At 44.3% G+C, this 24,315-nt stretch overlaps 1 protein-coding gene across 3 annotated transcripts in view; it reads right to left on the bottom strand.

Annotated features, from left to right (window-relative positions):
• Window positions 1-24,315, bottom strand: part of FAM169B (Protein) — a 197,700-nt gene that overhangs the window by 6,111 nt on the left and 167,274 nt on the right. The window lies entirely within an intron of this gene.

The raw sequence follows: 24,315 nt of genomic DNA, 5'->3' as shown, positions 1-24,315 counted from the left end.
TCATCCAAACAAATTAACAATTCATTTCCAACCCTGACACGAAGATTAACCCTGCCAATTAATTCTTTAATCTCTTGCTGCCGACAAGGCTCACAGTTGCCATGTGGATGCGTGTCCACTGGGGCCTGAAGCGGGGCCATTCTGTTAATTAATGCTGCATCCAGGACATGGCGCAGCTGCTATTCAAACATACTCCAACTACACAAACCAGGGCTGCATCTCACACTTCACCAATGTGCCAGACAGCACCTGATGGACACCTTGAAAAGGGCCTGGATTTCAATGGCTGCTTTTGCTACACATCGGAAAAAAGCTGGTACAGAGTCATTTAGCCACGATGTGGTTCTACTGTTGTACAGCACACAGAGGAGATGGGAAGGTGTGAAATACAGTAGAGATGGAAAGCGATCCTCAGTCACCTGGAGGGTTTTCTGCAAGCCAGCTATGACAAATTGGGTCAATTTTCCTTTGTTTCTCGAGGTTTTACCATATATAATTAAAAAGATGCTGCTCATTACGGTGCTTTATGAAGTAATAATAAAATCTATGAATAATATCAAATTAAAGGCTACATAATGTCTCTAGACATACAAAGCAGGAAATTGCAGGTGTTTGAAGTAAGCGAGCAACAAAAAAAGGGATCACTTGGTGCCTGTTACAACTAGTCCAGCGGGTGGGACGGGTGAAGGTATTGCAGAACTGCGAGGAGTGTACGCTGTATAAACACACAACGTCAGTGGTGTTTACAGAGATGTACAGGGAAGGAGGACGGATGGCGCACAGGACAGGACTTTCTGTTCCATGCACGCGTTAGGTAACGTCTGCTTTGGGGTTTTAGGTTTGGGATTTGTTGTTGTTGTTTTTGGTTTTTCACGTGCTTGGGTTCAGTGCTCAGTTATACACTGACATTGCTTAACCCAGGAAAAGCAAAGCCCACCCCGATGCAGTAGCAATACAGCCTGGAAAATAAAGTCTGATTCTTCTTCCAGCAGCTCCTGACATGGCTGGAGAAACAGCTGATCTGTTTGTGATTAATGAAAGGGGAAATACACTCAATGCAATAAAATCAATGCAATAAAAAACTGCAGCCACCTGATTGGAGCCACCAGCCTGGCAGCTCCACGGGTGCCTTGTCAGAGAGTATTGCTGGACAGGTAGTGCATTCTTCATCAGAAGGTTTATTTAAGATGTGTAACAAAACCAGGCAACATTTGAGGATGGTGAAGGCCGAAGGACAGATGCCTGTTTACACAGTGGAGGTGCCTTTGGAGGCATGGTCAGTGACAGTGCTGCTGGAGAATGCAGCCTGTCCTCAGGCCTTGTTTCTACAGGGTTTGTCAGGACAAAGGCTTGCATCAGCTTTTCCCAGGGCTGCTGCCCGTAACGCAGCACTATTATGCTGTAGTTACACACAGTCCCTGCTGAGCTGTGGTGCCGTTTCCTTCACAGAGCCATGTAACATCTATTGCTGTTTGGGGCGATTGGTGTTGGAAGGGTTAAAGTGCTGCTCCCTGCTGGACTATTTGGCGTCTCCTTGTTTTCTGAACCTATCGCACTTTCTTCTAGGAACTTGTACTAAAAACAGCTCTCGGGCGGGTGCCAGATATGTACTTTTCCAGACACTGCTATCGAACACGTCACCTAACAGCATGTTGGTACAGAGGGAAGGGGACGTAATCTTTCCATTACAGCCTATGGGAGCAGGTAGGAAAGCTCACAGTCCTGCTGAAGTCACCTGCACTTGCCAAAATATCCCCCCTAAATGCCTCCATCACAAGCTGTGCCCCAGCCCAACGCAGAGCAGCTCCCTGCAAAGCCAGCCTCCCACTCCTGTGCAGGTCCTCTTCGATTGGCAACCGCAGCAATAATTTACATCTCCCATCATTAAGCTTTCTGTTTGATCACAGCCAAGCAGCCCTTCTGTGGAGCTGGCATGCGTTTACAATCCAAGTATGCCGGGAAAACGACTTCAAGGCTATTTAGGGAGGATTCCCATGCCTGTTACAGTTCACAGTTCAAGGAGATGCCCATCTCTGCCGGCAGTGCACGCTGTTAGATATACACTGCAAGGAAACCTTGCTTTGGAAGGGAGAAGGCAGAAGAGAGAACAGCCTGAGAAGCTCAGCAGGGTCAGCCTTGGCCTTTAAGTGTTCACTGAATGCAGGACAGTGATTCAGGAATGACCAAGCTGGACCCTTCCCCATCCCCAGCCCCACTCCATATTCATTTACAGTGGTGCCACTTTGCCCCAGCACAAACCACAGCCCAGCAGCCAGCAGTCACTCCCTCCTCCCTCCATCACAGGGCAGCAACTCCCTTCCCAGACAGCTGCACACCTATCATTGCTATCTCAGCTGCAGCTACAGATCCCAAATAAAGAGCAGCTACTCCCTTGCCAGTCTCTCCCTTCCCTCCTTGTGCCTAAATGGCACCAATCTCAGAATCCCCTCAGATAGCAGGAGAGGAGGAAGGCAGGGAACAAGGCTTCCTGTGCTCACAACACAAGTGTTCCCTGTCACAGCTATCTGTGCCAGCTCAAGGCACTTGAGCCAACAGTTGAATGAAATTAATAAGGCTGTATCCCAGCTAAGTGAGAAGCAATCTTGCCATTGCTGGCATGTGGCCCTGGCTTGCTGGCAGCCAGAGCTGGCAGGAGACAGCATGGGGGGCCAGAGATGCCCCTTTTCCTGGGTTACCCTTACCCAGGGCCTGGCATCAGGACACGTGGCTTGCACTCACCAGTGACTGCTGCTTGTGCCAACACTTGTTTGAATAATTATATTTTCAAGCTGACACCCACAGAAATGTTTGCAATTTGCTCCTGTGCACCTCAGGAGTGCTGTAATTGATCTCACAGACTGGGGTTTTCCCCAAATCCTTGATGGTTTTGTAGCCTCTGTTCCAGTAAGGCATTAGCCATCATTTTAATAGACTTCAGTACAGTAATGCAGTGACTTTTGTTAGAAGATTTCAAGCTTTCTGGGCTTTAGAAATCTAGATGCTGATTTTCCTTTTCCCATCCGATCTCTTGGCAATGTAATAAATAAAACTAATTTACAATAAAAACTGCTGCAGACATTGTTGACTTCAGCTGAGTGGCAACTCCCAGTTCCTGCTTCAGGAACACTTGTGGTTTCTGGCATATCCCTAACAGGTATGAAACTCATACAGCTGCTGACTCACGAGCTGTGTGGGCACTGATGCAACACAGTGCATAGTCAGCCTTCAGAGGCAGCCTTTGGCTTGGAAGTGCCAGGAAGAGATGGCCCTAATGGGAATAGGCTGTACACCTCAGCCCATTGAGGGCTGGGCAGAGCTCCTTTTGAATGCTGTTTGATGCTATGACTGACTGGGGGAATCAGAGTCACTCCCACCTGACAGCTGGGAAGATGCTACTCCGGCTTACCCAAATACACATGTGACATCCCATTGTATCAACCCACTGACCTGTCAGGTCATTCCTAGCAAATTATTAAGGAATATAATTAGAAATATCATCTAAGAATGAAGAGCCAAAGTGAACAATGTTTAGTCATGAGCAAGGACACACCAGAGTGAGTTTTCCACACCAATTCTGCAATAGCCAAAAGGAATCATTCAAGAAAGCATCCGAAATCAAGAGATGGCGGTCTAAGCTACTTCCCTCTTTGTGTCTTTTAAAGCAGAAAAGGAGACACTGCTGCCATTGCTGGGCAGTACAAAAAATGCTGGGCAGCTCTGGATCTGAGCGCATGCAGAGATAGTCTATAGACTCTGAAAGCACAGAGGTGTGACACAAAGTTCTCAGCACCCTCACAACTTCCTCACCACACAGAGCTGGTGGAAGCAGACCACAAGCACGCACTGCAGCTCACATTATTGTCAACAGGCAGCCCAGCCAATTTATGCAGCGTTAGTCATGACAACAGCAGCCACAGCGTATTGTAACATAACCAGAATTCATTAGGTGCTTCCCTGTCATCCTTACGAGTAGCAATAATAACACCAATTAATACTTCAAACGTGAACAAGTTTGTCCTGCTCTTTTAAAAGGAAAAATATTGTTGCCCTTATTTTAAGGATGTGGACCTGAGATAAGCAAATACGGTGACCTAATCGTTGTTATTCTTTGGAGGAGATGATCACTGACGGTGTTTTGGTGCTTGGTTCATTCAGGTAATTACTGCTACGATCCACCCATAAGTAGAACAGAGACAAAGATTTGGAAACAGAGAACAGACATAAGACTGAGCTGCTCTGTAGGATACTGAATACACTTGCCATTACTGTGACATTAGGGAACACCAATGAGTTTTCAGGAAGAATGATGAGTGAAAGCCCCCCCTGTTCAGATCTTGCTTCCAGACCTAGTAAGCACAAGATTCATGCACATTTCCACCTACGCTAAAGGTCTTGGTGTCAGGGACAGACACAAAAAGGGAACAGAGATTTTAACAGCTGTATGCAGTTCAGACTCTTGAGCTCCAAACCAGACCCTGCATCTCTGAGGCTGGATTCAACAAGATGTGGAAAAGAAAGAAGGCCACTGAGCTCTGTTCCCACAACCTGCACGAGAAAACACATCCACCAGGCAGAGTCTCTCTATAAATACAGACTGCTAATCAATCTTCCTTAATTTCTCTTGCTCTGTGTGTCAAACTCACTGGGTACACACCTGCTACAGCTCCAACTTTTACCTTTCTCATAGTTGTTTATAATCAGACAGGAAAAACTGCCTCGGACACCCAAGTTTAGTCCCTTTAATAAAAGCAAAGCTTTAAGCCTTTATATCAAAGATCTCCAAACACTTGAAAAGCACTAGAGTAATATTCATCAGATATATCCATCAATCCTCCAGTCTGTTTACAGTATCAGTGGATCAGCTGAGTAGTTCTGGCAGAAGATGTCAGTGAATTCCTAAATCCCTGTCCTGCTCATTGGTCCCTGAGATGGACAGGAACAGAACAAGAGCTACTCAGGTTGTAAGTAATGAAGAAACCATTCCACCTCATGCCTACATCAGGCACATTTTAGTAATGCTAGAAGCTGCCAACTGGAGAAAACTGCCATCAGGGAGGTACTCAGAACACTCTTGACTTAAGCCAGCTCGTTCATGACTGCTGGAAGGGAATCCATTCCCCTTCCCATATACCAAGTCAGAGCTGTAAGATACAGTTCATAGGAATATTTTTTCACAATGGTAGTTTTGTCTTCATGTTAAGTACAGCTGTTTCCAAAGGTCACAGTCGAGATCTTTGATGCTGATGTATGACAGAGGGGAAGAGGCAGTAAGTAGGAAGATCCACCCTTCCCCATTCTGCAACTTCTCCATACACACCTACGCCCTTACTTCAGCCTCAGGTTTGTGACAGCTTATCAAGCCAGGTGACACAACCAGCAGGATGACTGCAGCACGTGTCACTCCACGCTCCGTGCAATCATATCCAGGTGTCAAGGCTCTTTGATTTTGCAAAGGAGTTTGCAAAGCTGCAGGAGGCCTTTGAGACCACAGGCCTTCAAACATTGCTCAGAAACATAGTCTGTGTCTTTATTGCTGACCAAAATAAATATTGGTTAATAACAATAAAAAAGCCAAACATGTCAAACATGTAAGAAACTGATCCCCACGTTGACACTCTTCACCTTGTTCTCAGATACCTCTGATAGCTGATTTAACTGTAACTTCCATCACGTGCTATAAGAATAACATTCTTTGGATTTCTGAAGTGCATTCAGAAACTGGCCGTTATTTGCAGAACTGGTGATAAAGGGATCAAGAGAACCCTGCCAGCATATAAAAAACAAAGTCTTAATTCAGTGCATAAGCAGCAACCACCGCATTGCATCACACATGCTGCTTACAGCCTGCAGAAAGCCCTTTTCACCCCAGCAGCTCCTGGCCAGCAGCTCAGGCACTCGGTTTGGCACAGCAGGAGGTTGTTAATCATCTCTGCTCTGCACACATGTGACCTGGCCATCCCGGCTTTGGAGACCAACTGAATCAAGCTGGTTTTTTTGCCATGTAAGTGATATAAAAGAGCAGCCCTGTGTAGCAGAGGACTGCGATGGATCAGATCGAAATAGCAAACTAATGCTGGTATATCCAGGCCACTAAGAAATCAGCAATCAGATTAGGGAGCAGTCACTTACTGTACTGCCCTCCAAACAAGCATTACCCAGGGGATATAATGGAAGTGGAAGGACTATTAGAAGTGAAATGACCAAACAACACTGAAACCCAGGGCGAAATCTCCAGTAAGGCACACAGTGAAAAGGGTAAGATGCTGGGCAAGGACTGAGAGCAGCAACCTTCATTTATCTCCAAGCATGACCCCTCTATTACACATTGATGGATCAGGCACACTGTGCTACATGAAGATGGAGCAGTGGAAAAGTGGACAGGAAAGAAGGGGCTTTCTTGAAAATGACATACTTCTTGAAAACTAAAACTATTTATCTTCTGAATTAAAGCAAAACTCACGTTATCCTCCTGTTCTGAAGAACATGGATAATTTGCTCCTCACTTGCAGATGTAAGAAGAGCAAGAACTTAGCGCAGAGCATGCCATGCTAACATGGAAAATGTGCTGTTACATTTATATCACGCTTTCCATGAGACAGGAGCTACGTGCGTTGCTTATTTTTGTGCAGTGCTTTGCACATGGAGGTTCTGATTCCTAACAGGGAATAATCCTGAGATCCCAAGTTCAGTGTCAGGATCTGGCCCTACATGGCAATGTTCTCCAGCTGAAACTGTTCTGGGATGTTACCAGTCAGTCAAAAACAACCCTATTTTCAGGCAGATGAAAGGCTAAAGTTTGCTGTGATGGAAAGAGAGCTGGAGAGAAAGAGAAAAGCATTTGAGACAGCTGTCTGGGTGCTAGAAGCAGTGAGCAGAGACACACGTTGGATGGGAACCTTCAAAAGTAGGAGCTAATGTGTGAAGCAGCCTGTGAACAAGAGGAGAAGGAAGCACCATCACAGCCCAGATTCCTGCAGCAGGGCAGGGGACTTTTTTTGGGTACAGATTCCTGAAATCCCTCCAACCAATGCCCTTCTCTTTAGCATGAAGCAACAGGCCAGATCTGGTTTTGTGTATGTCACCATGGAGAGCAGCTGCAGCAGCCAAAATAATTAATGCTCCTGTTATTCTGAGCCTGGTAAACATCTATGAAACTCTCATCTAGAAACAGGTATGAAGGGCATTTGGCACTATGTAAGATTACATGCACAACTACCGCTGCTGCTCTTTAAAAGTTATTCAACCCTTACTCATGATGGAAATAGTTTCCTGACTTCTTTGAGATGGTTTGGAAAAGCTGTTAGTTTATATAAGCATATACACCTATAACTGGGCATCCCAAGGGGAACATGACAACCTACCAAAGCATGAGGCTTCTCATCTTATGCAAGCTCCGGCTACTTCCCAGTCTAAAATAGGATAATCATTACAGAAACAAAAAGTTCTTGTTTAAATGCTCCATTAGGAAAATTAAGTGAAACTTTGTCAAAAAGGTTCCAAAAACATCCATTTTGGATAGTCCTGCTATCCAGGAGACTTCTCTCCATGGCTCAGCAGTGTGAGGACTGTCCGTGGTCCCCATTCAGAAACTGGCTCATTGCAGAAGGGCCCGTGCCATGCTCTTGTGTTAAAAGCATATGAAAATCCACATCTTCACAGATCAGGTGTTGATCTGCCCCAGCTCACAGTACCGGGGCACAAAGGGAGATGGGACAGCAGAGGGCCTGGAGCAATGTCAGCACTGGAGCTTTGTAAGCATTGGGAAAAACAGACTGAGCACCAGTCAAAGACAGCAGTGCTCGCTGTACAGAAATAGCTGGATTTCATAGCAAACAAACAAAAAATACCCACAAATGAATTATCAGAGATCTTCCTTTCCTACCAACTACACGCCCTGGGGTACAAGAGACCAGAAAGCTAATGACTGGAGGGAATAAAGCAGCGCTCTTGATCAAAATCCAATCCTATTATTTTCCAGCTTGTGGAACAGAAACAAAACAGCATTTAAGGTCTATCATTTACCACTGACCTTTGAACAGAAATTTTCTGCCAGCCCTTGTTTGTGTTTCCATGGGCAATGGACTGTTGCACAGATTGCTGACAGTGTGCTGAGAACGCGGTGAAGCCTATGAGAGCCCACAGAGGTTTTGGGCTTTGCAGTCATCTGAACCCTAAGGTAGTTTAAATATCATTTAGCTCTCCATAGTGTTAATGCTTTGAGAATCACACACTCCAGCAGAGAAGACATACGTATTGCATGGGCTGAAGTGGTCATTGCAAAGCAGCCCAGTCACTCCTAGTCCCACAGAGCTTAGAATATGAGCCCAGCAGGACTAATTCCCCCAGTAAAAGATTAAAGAGTCAACGGTGCTTCCTGCAAGTGACAAACGCATTTTTAAAATGCAATAAATGCACCTCAAGTAATCGATATCAAATATTATTAGATGCAGAGCGCTGAAATCATGAGGATGTGACAGCAGGGTAATGAACAGCAAGTCTTGCAAGAAACTGACAGGGCTCAAGCATTGAGTATTTCTTAACTGGCTGATGCTACTGAGATTTATTAAACAAAAATAAAAAATTAAAGATGTGAGATTTACAAATAACACCACTTAGGGAAAAAGTTGCTTGGAATTTAAACAGAATTTTGCCTTTATTCTTTGATAGTACTTTTTAAAACAGTGGGACTATAAGATTTATCAGATATAACCCGATATATAGATATATATACAGATATATATCAGATATAATGTGATGGAATTCTGCTGGAAGACGACAATGACATTGCAGCCTCCCATGTGCCATATCATGTCAGTTTCACAGGGATTTTCCCAAAGCTCTGCCTTGGGAGGCTGCAATAACAGGAAGCTTTGCAAAACACAAGAACTCAGTAAAAATAAAAATGCCCTGTTCACTCCCCCAGCCCACACGCACGGCCACATCCCAGACCCACTTTTATTGCAGGCACCCACTGACTCAGCCCTGGCCACCTCCAGCCCAGCAGCTCTGTGGGTTTCACACTGCTTTGGTAGTGACTCAGCACTGTGGGTGCCCAAAGCAAAAGAGGAACCGGAGATGGCCTTCCAAGAAAAAGATTTCCTTTTAGTAAGTCACATCTGTGATGGTTATGTTAGTCCACTGGGAAGTTCCTTTGAACGATGCCCTGGCAGCCCTGGCCAGACAACCATCTCTCCGCTTTGTAACCAGAAGCTTCCCTTCTGGGAAACTGCCTTTTCATTTCCTGGGCAGAGCGAGGACAAGTGGGACACACAGCCTGAAGCAGCATGTGACCCTGCACATAGCAGGGGGGTTGAAACTAGATGATCATTATGGTCCTTTTCAACCCAGGCCATTCTATGATTCTACAGTGTGAGCCCCACCTCTCCCTGCCTATGGTCCCTTTGAGATGCAACCATCCGAGCTCAGAAACACCAATACAAGTAACCACCAGCTGCTTCTTCCCTCAGATGAAGTACACCAAAGTCACGCTAAGATGCATGCCCAGGTTACTGCAGCTCCAAGTTCACAGCACTGTGGCTGTGAGATTCTGTCCCTGGTCTCCTTGTTTCTACCTGGATGCCAATCACAAGCAGTGAAGCTTTTCACTGGGCATTTTAAAGATTCATTCCATTTCCTTTCCTTGCTTGAAGAAAACAACCCAAAGCTGTTAAAGACTGCATCGAGTTTCTGACAAACTATTTGTCATTTTTCATCATATCCAGTGTGGCAATGCTACTCAGCAACTGGAGTTACAGTCCAGACAAACTAATCGGCCTTTTATGTGAAGAAACTCCTGCTCTTTCAAAACATTCACATGGTTCCTACCAGCAGATTACATTGCAACAGGAGTGGTTTTGGATTTCTTCATGCTAGGGCACTGCTTGAAAAGAACACCTCGCAACCCCAAGGTAAGGGGGGGAGGAAAGTGTTAAAAAAGACGAGGTAAAACTGCAGCCTAAATGGTAACCCAGCTCCAAGCAGATGTGGAGATCACTGCTCAGAATGGCCACAGGGCCTGGGAATGGGCTGCATTGTGTGCACTGCAGAAAGAAGGGACCGACTCTGTCACTGCAAGGTATCTACAAAGCCAGAAGCAAACAGCCTGCATTCACTGGAGAAGAAATGCAATCTCTCACAAGGAGCCCATGCTGAACAGATCACAATATTTGTTCTCTGATACAGCCTCAAGGACGTCACCAAGCATACAGCATGCCGGCTTCTCATAACTAATGTGCACAGAAATATCATCCGGGAAGCTCTTTCCAGAGGATGGGAAAGTGCAAATACTATGCTCTGATTTTCAGCTAAACGGGCATGTCACGCTGTGTTTTAATCTTATGTTAAATGTTCCAGCCAGAAATCTCATGTGGCAGCTGGTCCTGAGAATTCTGTAACACGATAACGAAATGTCTGCCTATAAACAAAAACGTTTGTATTACAAGTGCTTTCCCATGGCATTTAACCATGCAGCATGAATCAGGCGCAGGGACAGAAGCAGTTTTCCTTGGGTCTCAGCAAGTCTCCTGTTCTATATCTCAAGAGAAGCAGAATGGCAATGTCTGATCTCTTCCCAGCAGCGCTGGTCAGCACAGACCTAGCAATCAAAGTAATTACATCTCTTACATTTATACAGCATATGTATCTTCTTATTCCAAAGAATTCTCAAAGCAATTTACTAATTACATAGCTACCTCAGGATGTGGTATTGCTGCTGTTGCTGCTGCAAACAGCAGAGTCTCCTGCAAGGAGAACTGAAAGGAATTGAAAGGAATGCAAAGTTTGGTACCAAACCCTCCAGCATGAGGAAAAAAATCTCATGCTGTAAAGTCCAGCAGCTTCTGAAAGACAGCCGGGACACGAGGTCTGGGGCAGATAATGAGAAAGTTCCACAGCCATCTGGGAGCACGTGTTGAGCACAGGTACCTGGGACATCACCTCCAAGGGGATGTCCATAAGAGACGTGCTCCAAGACGTGCTACTTGCTCACCTAATAAACATCAGCTAAAGGCTTTCACAGGAGACATCTGCCAGAAATTTTTCATTATCTGGGTACTGAAAGGTTTGGACAAGCCCGCCAGCAATAAGCAGTAACATGGGGATCCTGGCTGCTGGCTCTGACACTGTGTTTGCTCTATTCCTTCCATGGGATTTCTCCTTTGGGTGCAGCCCCCATAGGCTGGATGGACACAAGGCTATTAAACCCTCCCCAAAACCACTGAGCTGCACAGAGGATCCCAACGTCTCCTTGCAGTTCCCCATCCCAGCTGGCTGATCTGGTGCTGAGCCCGAGGTGACCCAGATGAGCAATGTACTTGTGCTCACATAACCTCGTGTGTGAGCTAACAAACTCTGACAGAGTGCTGCCTGCACATAACACGAATAACCAGAGGCCTGACTCTGATCCATTGACACCGAGTTTACTCCAGCACAGTGCCACTGATTTCTGCTGAAATACTGCCAAGGTCACACTGATTCAGAGAGTTCAGATGTAATTTTGCCGACCGAAGGCAGGACTACATTTTAAGCGAGAACAGATTTAATTAGTGCTATTTGAATGTGATGAGCTGAAGTAAAGAGGAAAAATAAAGGAAGACAGAGCTCCAACAACCATAAATTTTAATCTACCCACTGTGAGCTTAAAAAACGCGGGAGGGCAGAGGAAGGAAAGAGAAATTGCCAAAGGGAAATAATGTCTCTCCTAACAAGATAATTCAGGGTTTGGGAAATAAAACCAAATAGAAAAAGCCTGGAGTTTAGAATCCTGCTGCTTAAAAGCAGCACTGAATTCCCATCACTGCAGGTTATAATGGAGCGGTTCTGCTTTGCTTTGTATTTAACATTCTGCGTTTCACTCCCTTTCACAGACCTCTGTGAAAAGCCAAGTTCTGATGTGGGATTATGGTGCGATGGCTGATGACCACATTAGCCATCTGGACTCTTGCGGGTCCGAGCACAAGCCCAGCTCTTTCTCAGCCAACAGTTGTTGGCTAAACGAAATGACATTTCTGATTTGCATGTCAAACTGTTTCTACTACTGCATGCACGTGAGTGTAGCTGCAGTTTGCTGCGTAGCACGGTTGAACTGCATTCAAGATCTGCAGGAGGAAGAATTCCAGCTGAGTCCAGCCGCTAATGGCTCACCTGGCAGAGCTGCTGCCCGTGGCCTAGGCAGCAGTTGCCAAGTCCAGCCATGGCTCATGATGAATGGAGAACACATGCAACAAGTCCAGCCACAGCTAAATGGCCTCAAACAGCTGGCCATGAGCCAGCAGATGCAACACTGCACGTTTTACAGCACATGGGAGAGGGTGATTGTACATCTCTAGCAACTGACCCAGGCCAGCGTCTTAGCTCTTATTTATGGGAAGCCTGGTCTGCCCAAGGTTCATGCTCCTAGAAACTGAATATTCAGCAACACAAACTCCAAGCAATACCTGAAATTAGACCAGAAGAGAAAAAAAAACAACACGTCCTACTAATTGGCAACAGGCAGTAACTCTTATCTGCTTTAAATCAGAGCAGAAAGGAATGAAACAGTTCCAGGCTGATCTGCTCTGTAGCGGAAATGCCTTCGGTGCCCAGAGGAGCACAGTATAAAAATGGAAACAGCCTGAGCCTCCGACGTCACAGGGACTGTTTCCTCCAGCCTCAGCCAGCTGTAATCGAAATCCACTGAGAATTTACAGAAGCAGCATTTTACTTTGGTGACCAAAAGACTTATTCAGTTTCTATTAGAAAAACAATTCAGAGAACTTATTTACTGGGCCAGTGGTAGCCCTAGTTCACGGCCTGGTGCCTCAGTTGGTGGTGATGGACACGCAGCCACTGCAGCAATGCCCGGCCAGCAACCAGCCACCAGCTCTGCACTTGCTCTGTCCCCTACTTCAGGGTACAAAGCAATAACAAATTAATTAAATGCACTTCCTGGAGGCTGCAGCAATCATTCCTTTCTGTCACTACTGCAGGAGGCAAATCCCACATACAAGGGCTACTTCTGTCGTATCACATCGCTCTGCAGAGCTTCATGGCCACCCACGTGTTTTTCTCTGTGCACTCCCACAGAGAGTCAGGTTTGGTGTCATCTCACAGCAGTTCCTAACTTGCACTCACTCTCCTGGATATTCTCCTTATCTTTACATCCCCAGTCTTTCACCAAAAGACTCAGCTTGCTTACACTGATTTGGGTCTGGACACTCGTCGCCTGTGGGAAGGATGCCCAAAAGAAAATAGTGAGATATGTAATGACCCCCTGGCAATTTTGTGAGGTATCTGAAAGGTGGGAAAGTAAAACCATTGTGCAATGAAGGAAGCACTTGCAGTATTATCCACCACTGCTTTAAAAAAGAAACTGTCTGAAGGCACACCTTGGACAACAGAGGAGCTCCCCATAAAGCATACGTGCATACACACTGTGTCCACAGTCCTGAGCAAGTAATCAGGCCAGCTTCCAAACTATTTATAGGTCTTGACAAAGAGCCAGAACTCCCAGATAATGCACAATTTAACATTGTGCAAAGTCATTAAGCCTCACAAAACTGACTGCACAGCCCTGATCGGGTAACAGAGCACATGAGCAATCCACCCGACATCGTGTAGATTAGTTCACATACAGCCGCAGTGAAATACCCCTGCAATCCTACTGCAGTCAGGGATACAAAACAAAACAGTTATTGACAATAGCACAGAGGAAAAAAAAAAATAGTTTAGAAATGCTACTCTCCAAATCCAACCCAGTCCTTTGCAAAGAAGCCTGATGGTAGAGGCACGAGTTTACATTTTGCATTGAACAACAGCTCTCCTCTGTCCCCCCTTTATTTATCAGAAGGAAATATTCTATAGTTTATCATTTTTATTTTGTATTTTGACTCTGTTTTGAAGGAAGCCCAGTATTTAGCCCTGCAACAGCTCCTACAATTCATACATGCAGATGGACTTTGCAAACAGCCCTAGCTGCTAATGGGGATGAGGTTGGTGGTACAAATGAAAATAGTTCCTCGTACCCTTTGACTTCCTTTAGCCTGTCTGACGGAGGAGATTAAGGCAATGCAAGGGGAAGTAAAAGTTCACAAACGGATGATTTGTGAAGGGATTTCCACAGGTTAGCCTTTATTTAAAGCTTTCTCAATCATCTTATCTTGCTGGGCTTTAAAATTGGAACAGTCACCTTGGCACCTACATCTATTCCCTGCACTGTAGTTATAAAAATGTCTGGGGAGGCCACTTGAGTTAGCAGGGCACCAAGAGCCATCTGCTGTGCTAACGAAGGCATTTAATCAGTGGGCAGTTGAGGCAGCCATTGCAACCGAGGCAGAAATGAGGTGTATGCACTACAGCCCTTCTTCCATGAGTCCTTGGCTCTGGAATCCAGCAGATCCCCAACTTCAAGCTTATCAAAATTGTTTTTATAGATCTCTAAACTGTATGATAACCTTGAAACATGAACAAAGCACAATAGAGACAGCAATATCTACTTCTGCTTGCCAAGAGCCTCAGTTACAATCTCTGAATCCTGAATTCCTCATGCCTTTCTCAGCAGGGCTGTATCCTGTCATACTGGACTCTGCGTCCAGCAAGTCAGCAGTGACTCTTAAGATCTGGACAAGGATGTCAGCGTCTGGAATCACATCTAGAAAAACAGAATATCCCAAGTTAGAAGGAACCCAACAGGGATCACTGAGTCCAGATTCTGGCTCCATATGGAAGCACCCAGAGGTCCAACCCTATGTTTGACAGCATTGTCCAGAAGTTCCTTGCTCAGCAACCTCCCAGTTAACAGCTGATAAAGAGCAACATCAAACTCTGTATGTCAATGTAAAGAAGGTTCACGGGGAACGACTCCAGCACAGACCATATTAACACTAAGATGTGTTATTCACTCATTTTCCCTTAAAATCTTTACTACAGACTGAGAAAATTGCATTTCATCATTGCCCACCACTGCTTTAACAAAAAAAACAGTTCTTTTTAATTAAAAGGGGGTATAAAGCCTGAAACCCGAAGCGATGAACAGACACATTGACTGAGGGCTCCTCAACTGTTGCAGTGGTTTGCCATGTTCTGTTTCTAACAAAAAAAAACCCTGTCCCCTGAGTGGAGAGTAGAGAAACACATTTGATGTCTGTAGTTATCTGCCGCTCTGACTCAAGTCATTCCACATCATTCCCAGTACCACGCCACAGAGATCTTCCTCTGCCACAAGGGGCTGTATGCATCTCATCTCCATACGTTTACAGTTTGTAACTGTAGCTGTCTAGTAATGCTCTACATATGGGCTTGAAAGAACATTATTGACAGCGTATTGCTTAAAATGGGTAAGGAACCACTTCTCAACCTGTTTCCAACCTCATAATTCAGCAGTGTCCAAATTAATTTTATGATAATCTCATGCATCAATAAATTCAACTCACAGGTGGCTGACAGAACCCAAGATTTTGAAAATTATCCACATTCCCCTTCAGGGAACAGACACGGGCAGAAGCAAAGGCTTGATTGCAGCCCGTGTATTTTTAGACACGTTAATTAAATCTGCCACATCATTTTAGATAGATGGCTCTGCAACTTTAATCCCAAGGTGCCGCCTTTCAGAGGGATTCCTGCGGGAGTCAATTATATTTTGTTTGCACAGTGTTAACAGGTGGTACCTGCAACTCTAAACTGCGGGCATGGAAATGAAAATCCAAAGAGAAAATTCTGTTCGCTTTGCTAAAACAAGTGTAATTGCAAGCAAATATCCAAAACCCCACTGGGATAAATTACCTTTCTTGAACTTCTCAGAAACAGAGCATGCCAGTGCATTCAAGGCCAACTGCTGGTGATGTCTGGCTGCTCACTGAAAGAAATCTAAGGATCTGCTCCCCTTTTTCAGCCCAGATATCATTCAGCGTTGCTCTGCTAACACCTGAGTCCCCCCTCACAGGCAGGAGAGACTGACAAATTATCTCCTTCAGCAAAACTTAGTGGGACTGAGGACAAATTAAAATAGTGGGGGACACTTCAGGCATGATATTTTGCACACACAATTGAAGCCCTGAATGCCTTAAACAAGAATATAGGCATCGCAACAAAGACAGCAATTAAAAGAAGTCTCTGCATTGGTGGGGATTTCTGGAGCGCCCCGCTGAGTTAGAAGATCACACTCATTAATCACTGTTAAAAACCCCTTAATTTCAAAGGCTCTGTGACAGTGATGAAGTTATAATGCTACCAAATAAAACAGGTGATCATTACAAGCCATGTACACAATAACCACAATAAAAGTCTGTAGGTTCAAGTAGGATTGTCAGAATAATTTTGGGCTGAGTTCAGCTACTTTCAGTATAACTTGATGAGATTTATCCTGCTGGCTGGACAGAATATGGGCAGACTTGAACTGAAAATTAATATCTTACAGTGCTCCTCTCCTTTGGTTTTGAAGAGGGAATTTCTTTCCTTAATTTCCTTTCTTAATTAATTTTCTGGTTAAACATGGTCAACCCCATAGCCCAGTGAGCTGGGCAAGATCCTCCACTCCACTGGTATATAGCTGCAACATATGAGCCCATGTTTTGGCTGTTACTGAGCTGGAAAGCAGACACATTCCTCCGTTGTTTTCTCAGCGTGCAGTTTCTCTTCTCTACAAACACGTTGTTTACTACACACACTCATGGGCTTTATTTTGCAATTGCATACTTGTGGTTTCTTCTCAGCCAGCAAGTGCCTGGTCTAAGCTTTTAAACATTAATATTTGTCTCAATTTACGAGGTACGCATCTTCCATGACCACAGGCCTTCTCCACTATTGTTAATTTATGTCAAAAGCAATCAGTTTTTATCCTAAATTCACTGCCAAAGAGGTTTGCTTGGCTGTAGAAGCCTGACGCTAGGCAGATTTAAGGGAGATTTTTTTCTATGTAGATGCTAGAAAGGTTTGATTTAAAACAAGGCAACAGTTAACAGTATTGACTTGGATGACCTGGTGGGCAGGACAGGGCTGTTTTCTGATAAGGGGGAATGGCAAAACATACCAGATGTTATCACTGAAACAAGCACCAAAAAGACCAAAGTTTCCACATTCTGCCCCTTGGAGGAAGAGCAGCATTGCTCCTCAATGATGTTCACTTTTGGAAAACAAAAGTTCAGCCCCAAATTATTGTAACTCAGCATGGCAAACACCAGGTCCTTTGTGACAGAAGTCCAATTTATGTTCAACCTTCTCTCATTATCCCCTTTGATCTTTGTTATCACCTCATTAAGAGACCATAAGAAAATCTGGGTACTTTTCACTGAGACAGAATATACAAGAAACCCCTATTTGCTCCTTAGGGGTCATTCATATCAGCAAATCATCTGGATTGATTTGTAAATGGTGTCAAAGCAAACCTTTCAGACCCAGACACCAGACACCAAAAGCTGCAAAGCTGCTTGAGGAAGCGGAGTGAGATTTGGAGCACAGAAACATCATTTCATCAGCTTTTAAATTCTGACAACTTTTCCTCTTTAAGGCTTCTTTTAGTAAAGGTTCCCCCACAGGTGCCATTTTACTCGCACATCAGAGGGTGAGTTTCATTGAGTGGAAAGGCAGATGCACACATGTCAACACAAACAATGTACTTCATCGAATTTTGGATCTGAGGGGTGTGAAAAATCAGAACAAGATCGGGGCAAAAATTACACAACCAGACTACTGATGTTTTCACACCAAGATCCTTTTGAAGCCCAAGAACTCCCATTAAGTCATCTCACATTTCATTCATTTCATTCTTAAGAAGAATGAGCGCACAGGCACAAACTCACTGAGGTTCATTCAATTGAATTGAGTTTCTATTTCCATTCCCACTGTGCACAGCAGCTGAGGCTGGCAGTTGGGTTTGATTCATTAGAGACAGGGGCTTGGAGTGATCTGACCTGGACTTCAAATTTTGAGTCCATTCTTTATTCCATGCTTTAACTGAAGACAGAGTATTACATGAGAGATGATCCCTTTTACTTGCTTTTACAGGCTGCACTGGGATGAGGCCTTTTCCTGAGAGCATTAAAACACTGACTGAGCACCCAACAACCCACACAGAAATCCAGTGCAGAGAGGCTCTGCTGTGAAAATGTGACTTTTCAAGTATTTATGAGCTCTGGCTATTTATATATTTATACATGGCATCCTGCATGCAGGCTCATGCTTCAGGGCCAAGGGACACCGGAGGCCAAACTTGGAGATGTGCAATGCAAGAAGTAAATGCGCCACTTCACCAATGTGCCACCAACAGACAGAGTTAATTATTACTGACAAGCAAAGGGAACATCAAAACCACATTTCTACACCAAAGAAAACCCACAATCACTACATGGAACAGCAGAGAAAAGCTGTTTCCAGAAGCTGAGCACCTCAAACTTTCAGGTCGTTTTGAGATGACTTAATAGTAGTTCCTAGGCTTCAAAATGACCTGCTTAAATCACACCAGCAGTTATTGTCTTGGTTGGTCAGCTGCAACTCACTCAGCTTTGCAAAACTTTCCTTCCCAATAGTCCTGCTCTTACAGTTGATGACAAACAAAAGGGAAAAAAAAAACATTGAAGAAGGAGGCTTTTGAAATAATAAATGAGAGAAATTACTGTCCCAAAGAGAATATAAAAAAGCAAAGCAGTGAGAACTGTAAATACCATAAATGTGCTCCCTGTTTTCCCACTACATTAATAAGGTTGGGATTCATGTCCACAAATCTGTGTATTTCAGTGCTTGAGAAGGAGGGAAATTGTAAAGCTGACCTGCTCCTTTGCCAAGTCTTTGATTTCTGCATTATGCTTCCAACAGCTTATGAAAAATGTAAACTAAAGCTCTAGATGGTAAACTGAGTTCTATTTTTTTCCAGGATTCAACACAACACAAAGCATAAAAACAAAGCACAAGGTCTCGTTTTCCCCTTTTGTAAAGGTACACATCTTTTCCTCTAAAACAACAGCAAAAGAAAGCCTTTTATTTCTGCTGAATTGCTCCCCATCTGGGAAGTAAAGGTGAGCTGCTGCCGTCCCATTAAACAGCATGTCCACCTGCTCAGATAAGGCAGGCTCACCTCTTGAATTTGCATGTGAAAATTACCCTGCTTCAGCTCTGGAAATCGTGTTTGTAGGTGCAAAGGGAGCAGCTTTTCTTCTTTGAAGTTTGCAGTGCAGCAACAAGGGAGGCAGGAATTAACTCCGCACTGATTGCCAGCTCTCTGGCTACTCTGCATCAGACTTCTGAACACACCAACCAGCCAGGTTACATTTCTTTTTGTGATCCAAAGTCCTCAAAGAGAGGAGACGAAAGCAGTGTTTGCTCTCTGAGCCCAGCCTTCCCTCTGAACTGCCTGTTACTGACTCAGGCTTGTGTTAGAAAAATACATCTTCAGAGAAGTGCCAGCATCAGACACGAAGGATTTTACAGACACACTTAATGAGACCCTTCTGTGAAGGGCTATTTCCCAACGTCTACCAGGAACTTCATTCAGTGTTCACTTTAACTCCACCTTCATTGATACAAACAAGCAAAAAAAGCTCCCATTTCACATATTATAAGGATAAGCCACACTGAAAAGGGAATATGGTGTCAAGACCAGTCCTTAAATTCACTAGCTCTGGAGGAAGGGCATCAGTCAACAAATGCATAACAGCTCTAGGCAGCAGTCAGGAGAAGGAAACTCACTGATTGCTATTTAGATCTTCTCTCATGGCGTACAGATAGAGCTGCTGAGGTTATGCAGACCCTGCAGTCTACCTAGTCTATCCCACATTCTTCTGCAAGACTTGCTTCAAAGAGCCCTGGCCAGGTTGCTCCCTGCCCTCTGTAGTTGCTGCCCTAATTTTTTTCAGGGCTTCCAAATCATGTTATAATGGATATCATCACTCTTCTTGGTCCTCTCAGTGCTTGATAAACACCACCTAAATGAGCCATCTAGAACACAGCTGGAAGAGAGTTGGGTCACCTTGACATTTTTCCTCCCCCAGCCTCCAGATATTCAGAGTATTCAGAGTACCCTTCAGCTGTTACTTACATACACATGGTTATGTCTCACAGTCTAAAGAAAAAATAGAACCATGGAGAGGGGAAATTAAATTATTCCTTGATATTTTAATAATGTTCACAGAAGACAACTTATTGCATCAGTGCTTCTGTATCCATCACAGTTGATGAAATTAAAACCTTTGCGAGATTTAATAACTAGTGAAAGAAGAGTTTGTGGGGAAAAGATACCTCTCCAGCCTATAATTTTCCTCCTTTTTATAATTTCCTTAAGCTAACGAGAAAGAATATAATCATGTAGATAATTCTGCAGCCTGACAAGTATGCTCAAGAGTCCAGCCCTATCAATAAGCCACGTATTTGCTAACAGTATGTACCACATAAGTTTTGAAAACGTGGTAACTGGAGCCAGATAAACCAATCAAGTGAGAAATGTGCTGAAATGTCACCCAGAATCTGGAAACAAGAAGCAGCCATATTTTGTTTTGCTCAGTTTCAAAGGAGTTGCGATTATCTCCCAATTCTGCTTTAAGTTCCCACCTACATTTCCCCCCCTAGGAGTAGCTCAGGAATTCATGGCCCTTCTAAGTCATTGTGCCTATTCCCCTGATGTCACCACCATCCATGCCATATCTCCCCTGCCATAAACAGACCATGTGCTGTCTTGCTCAGTGTGTGCTCTCATCCATCACAGTCTTCCATCAGAAGGCTGATACTGATGATTATCAACCCCTGAAGATCAAACAGCCACTCACTGACAGCCCAACCCTTCTTCTTGGCCATTATTTGCCTATTTGTTCTTGTGTTTACCTTTGGCGTACTATCAGCAGCAATCAGTGAGGCCCAAATGTTGATGGGCTGAATGGGACAAGATCTTTTGATCTCTCCAAAGCAGCTTGGTATATCCTTCCAGATAAGGACAATGAAGGTTGCGCCAGGATGGATGTGGAGTATCTCACCCTGTGCCTCAGCCAGATGTTTGATTCTGTTACAGTCCCCAGTGACACAAAGAAGGATATTTGGGTCATGGCTTTGCAGCGGCTTTTGGCTGCAGAAGTAAAAGATCCCTTTTCTGTCCTGGATCTCTTATCTAAGTTAGTGAGCACCTATCACCAGCAATCTTCCTCCAGAGTGCAGAAGTAAGGGCTGATAACTCAGTACAGAACTATGATAAGTTCACAGAGAGAAGAACTTAGAAAACTCAGGCTGAATATCCAGCTTAAAATCCACACTGACACCTACTGAAATCCTGGCAGCAGGCAGTCTCTTCCCTTTGCTTGCAGAATAGCATGTGTTCAGATAGCTCTCAAGGCCAAAATGCACTTCTTCTTAGATTGGCTAATTTGAGTTGGCCCATTACGTATTCCTGAAACGGTCTTAGATAGTCAATTGTAATCTAGAAATGTTCAGTAGATAGGGCTCCAGCAGGAATCCTTGAAATAAACCACAGTAAAAAGAGAAAATGATAGTCCATAATAGAATCACTCCATTCAACATAATAGAAAATAAAGCATAATCAGGGATTTGAAGAGTGACACACTGTACGAAGTACTACGCGTTACTCATTCTCTTCAAATGATCGAAATTGCCAGGATTTTCTCACGTCTAGAGACCAAACAATCCCATAAAGAAACTGCTGAATATCAAGAGGGAGATTTTCCTGTACCACGAAAAACCCTTTGGTGGCATTAAAGTCTCACAGTCTGCATCTTAAAGGCTGCAGACAATATTCAAAGGAACAGTTTTAAATTTGATGATAGCCATGAGTGAGTCCCATTACACCCCTAAGCCAGCTTCCCAGCCTCCGGACCTCACCGAACGATCATTTCTAGAATGTAAGAGAATGAGGAACATTAAGCTCAAAGTGAGAGTAAATCTACCTGATGCACTGTTAAACTTGTCAGCCTTTGTGATAAATTACCAGCATCCAACCTAAAGCACGAGTCACCATTGTCAGAGAAGAGCATTTGTTGCACAGTATGGTGTCCCTGCCTCTAGCACAGCGCACACAAATCTCGTTAGTGAACTAAGCATAACTAATGCCTTGTGTGTATGATTTGAGTATTTAGGAAGTCAACCTACTGAAACAAACTTGCTTTCACGTGTACTGATGGTAGCTACTTAGTCAAGTCAGTAGTCACTCCGCTTTCTTGTGATGTCAGGTTTTAAACAGAATTCCCCTGATGTCATGACGTGGCCCATAAAAGGAAATACAAAAAGAGGTCTCATTATTCCTAAATGCTTCATGCTCCAAACTCTGGAGGTTTATGATTACTGTGCAGAACAGCCAGACCTTGATGTTTTCACCTGGGAGAAGGCTTACAAAGGTCTGGCATTCCCAAGAATGTATTTAAAGCTGGGTGTGAAAGAATAAGCAAAGTCATCTTCTCTCCTGACAAATCTCCCCTCCCTCCTCCTGAGAGCAAATCAAACACACATCTAGTGAGAGAGCATCCCAGAGCAGTCGGCTCCTTTCAGAACTGAGCGAGAGTCTATTCCAGCATCAAAGTCACTGTGTACGAGCCAGCCATCAACATCCCTGTAATGTGCAGAATTGTAAGCAGCAAGCATCACAGGATCTAAGAAGGCCTATGGGATCTCTGATATGAGCCGTGAGAACACGCAGTATTTACTGTCAGAGCTAACTTAGTGCCTGATCTTTCTCCTGCATGGATACCTTCAGGAGATTAAGCCATCAGCACAACTTCACAGTTTCTTCCTTGTCCAATAAAGATTTCTATGGCATGTGTGAAAATCTGTACTGCAGACACTTAAACATGTTATTAGAGAAAACATGAAGCATTTCTGGCTCCTACAGGTCCTGCCAAAACTAAGCAAAACACACAGATTTGCAAACCAAATACATTCTTCTACCAGAGCTTTGATGTTTACATTACCAGCCATTGAACCTCCACCTATCTGCCTTTAAAATCAAACGTGCTTGGCTCATCTTGTCTAAACCTCGCTGCAAAGCAGTCTAATATTCTCTCTACCCCAATATCTGGGCATCCCACCATCCTGAAGACATGAATTCTCACAACACAGGCAGGGAAATGCTGCTTTGCAAACAAGAAAAAGTGATCTTCAGTTCCCAGCTTCCATCAAAACCCAAGTCTACCTATGCATATCTACCAGAAGGCAGAGAGAAAACCTGGAACGTGAATTTCTTTCACATCCCTCAGCTCGTCCCTAGGAAGGGACTGTTCTAGCTCCCACCTGCAAAACAGAATGGATTTTTTGAATCTGTCTATGCAAAGTTGCACTGATTTTCTGTGAGGTCAGAAGCTGATGACAAAACAAAGCTGCAAAAGCCTAAAGCTGTTCCTCTGCTGATCCTCCATCCCCCTCAGCACTGCAGAGTCCCATGCTATGCCTGCACTATGATACCTGACAGGCCTTGAACCCCCCCCTGCAATTGAGCTCAAGAATGGGATGTTCTTGTTTTACATCAGATTGCTGAAATTAATCCACGCTTTCTTGTCCTTCTAATGCATTACACAGCTCTTCAATCAATATGCTCCTCCCTGGGAGGGAACAAGTACATGTTCTGAGTTCCGCTTCGCTGTGTACCATTGTGCAGAGAAACCAGTCTGTCACCCTCTTGTCATGTTAAAAGAATCATATAATTTAATCTTTCCAAGCGGTTTAAATGAAGCTGCTCTACCCTGAAATAGATACATGAATATACAGCATGCAAAAGGCAGATCCTTCGATAAACACATTACCTCTGTCCCTCTCGCAGCTTGGGATGCTAAAGGTGCATAGTGCCATGTGCCCCCAGCACAGGCAGCTGTCACATGAGTTGTACCAAACCTCCATTTCTTTGTGCTGCTTCTGGAGGTCAGACAGTCTGGCCTGCAGATTGCTGTCTTAAATGCTTTTACTTCGATAGAGTAGATACAAGTTTCACTGCTCCAGATCTGCTCCAGATCTACTCCAGGCCAGCCTGACACACCTTTGGTACCAAGCATTGCTCCCACCCTACTTCCTCATATTTCAGTTGTTTGTGCATGCAATACCAGCTAGCTCAAGCTCTTTCCATTTAACTTCTACTGTTATAAGAATGCACACCATCCACAGAAGTCAGAGATGACACCCCAGAGGAGCCACAGGCACCAATAAGAGCACTGATCCTTTTCTACCTATAGCATCCATGCGGCTGAGCTGCCTCTGAGATGCTCTGAAATACCCCTGGCAAGGCCTGTCTTCCACACCAGGCAGTGCTGGGTTCCCAGAGAGGAAGAAGGATATTGCAGAGCCTGAGAGCCCTAATCATCCTTTGCCATGACCTGTTTGCTATCTGTCTGAGGGCTTTCTAAAGACACTGTTCAAATATCATCAAAT

Source organism: Coturnix japonica, chromosome 14, assembly GCF_054131305.1.
Source record: "Coturnix japonica strain WE chromosome 14, WE-NBRP24, whole genome shotgun sequence".
NCBI lineage: Eukaryota > Metazoa > Chordata > Aves > Galliformes > Phasianidae > Coturnix > Coturnix japonica.
Note: the sequence above shows the minus strand (reverse complement) of the source record. Positions and strands in the feature narration are given on the sequence as shown.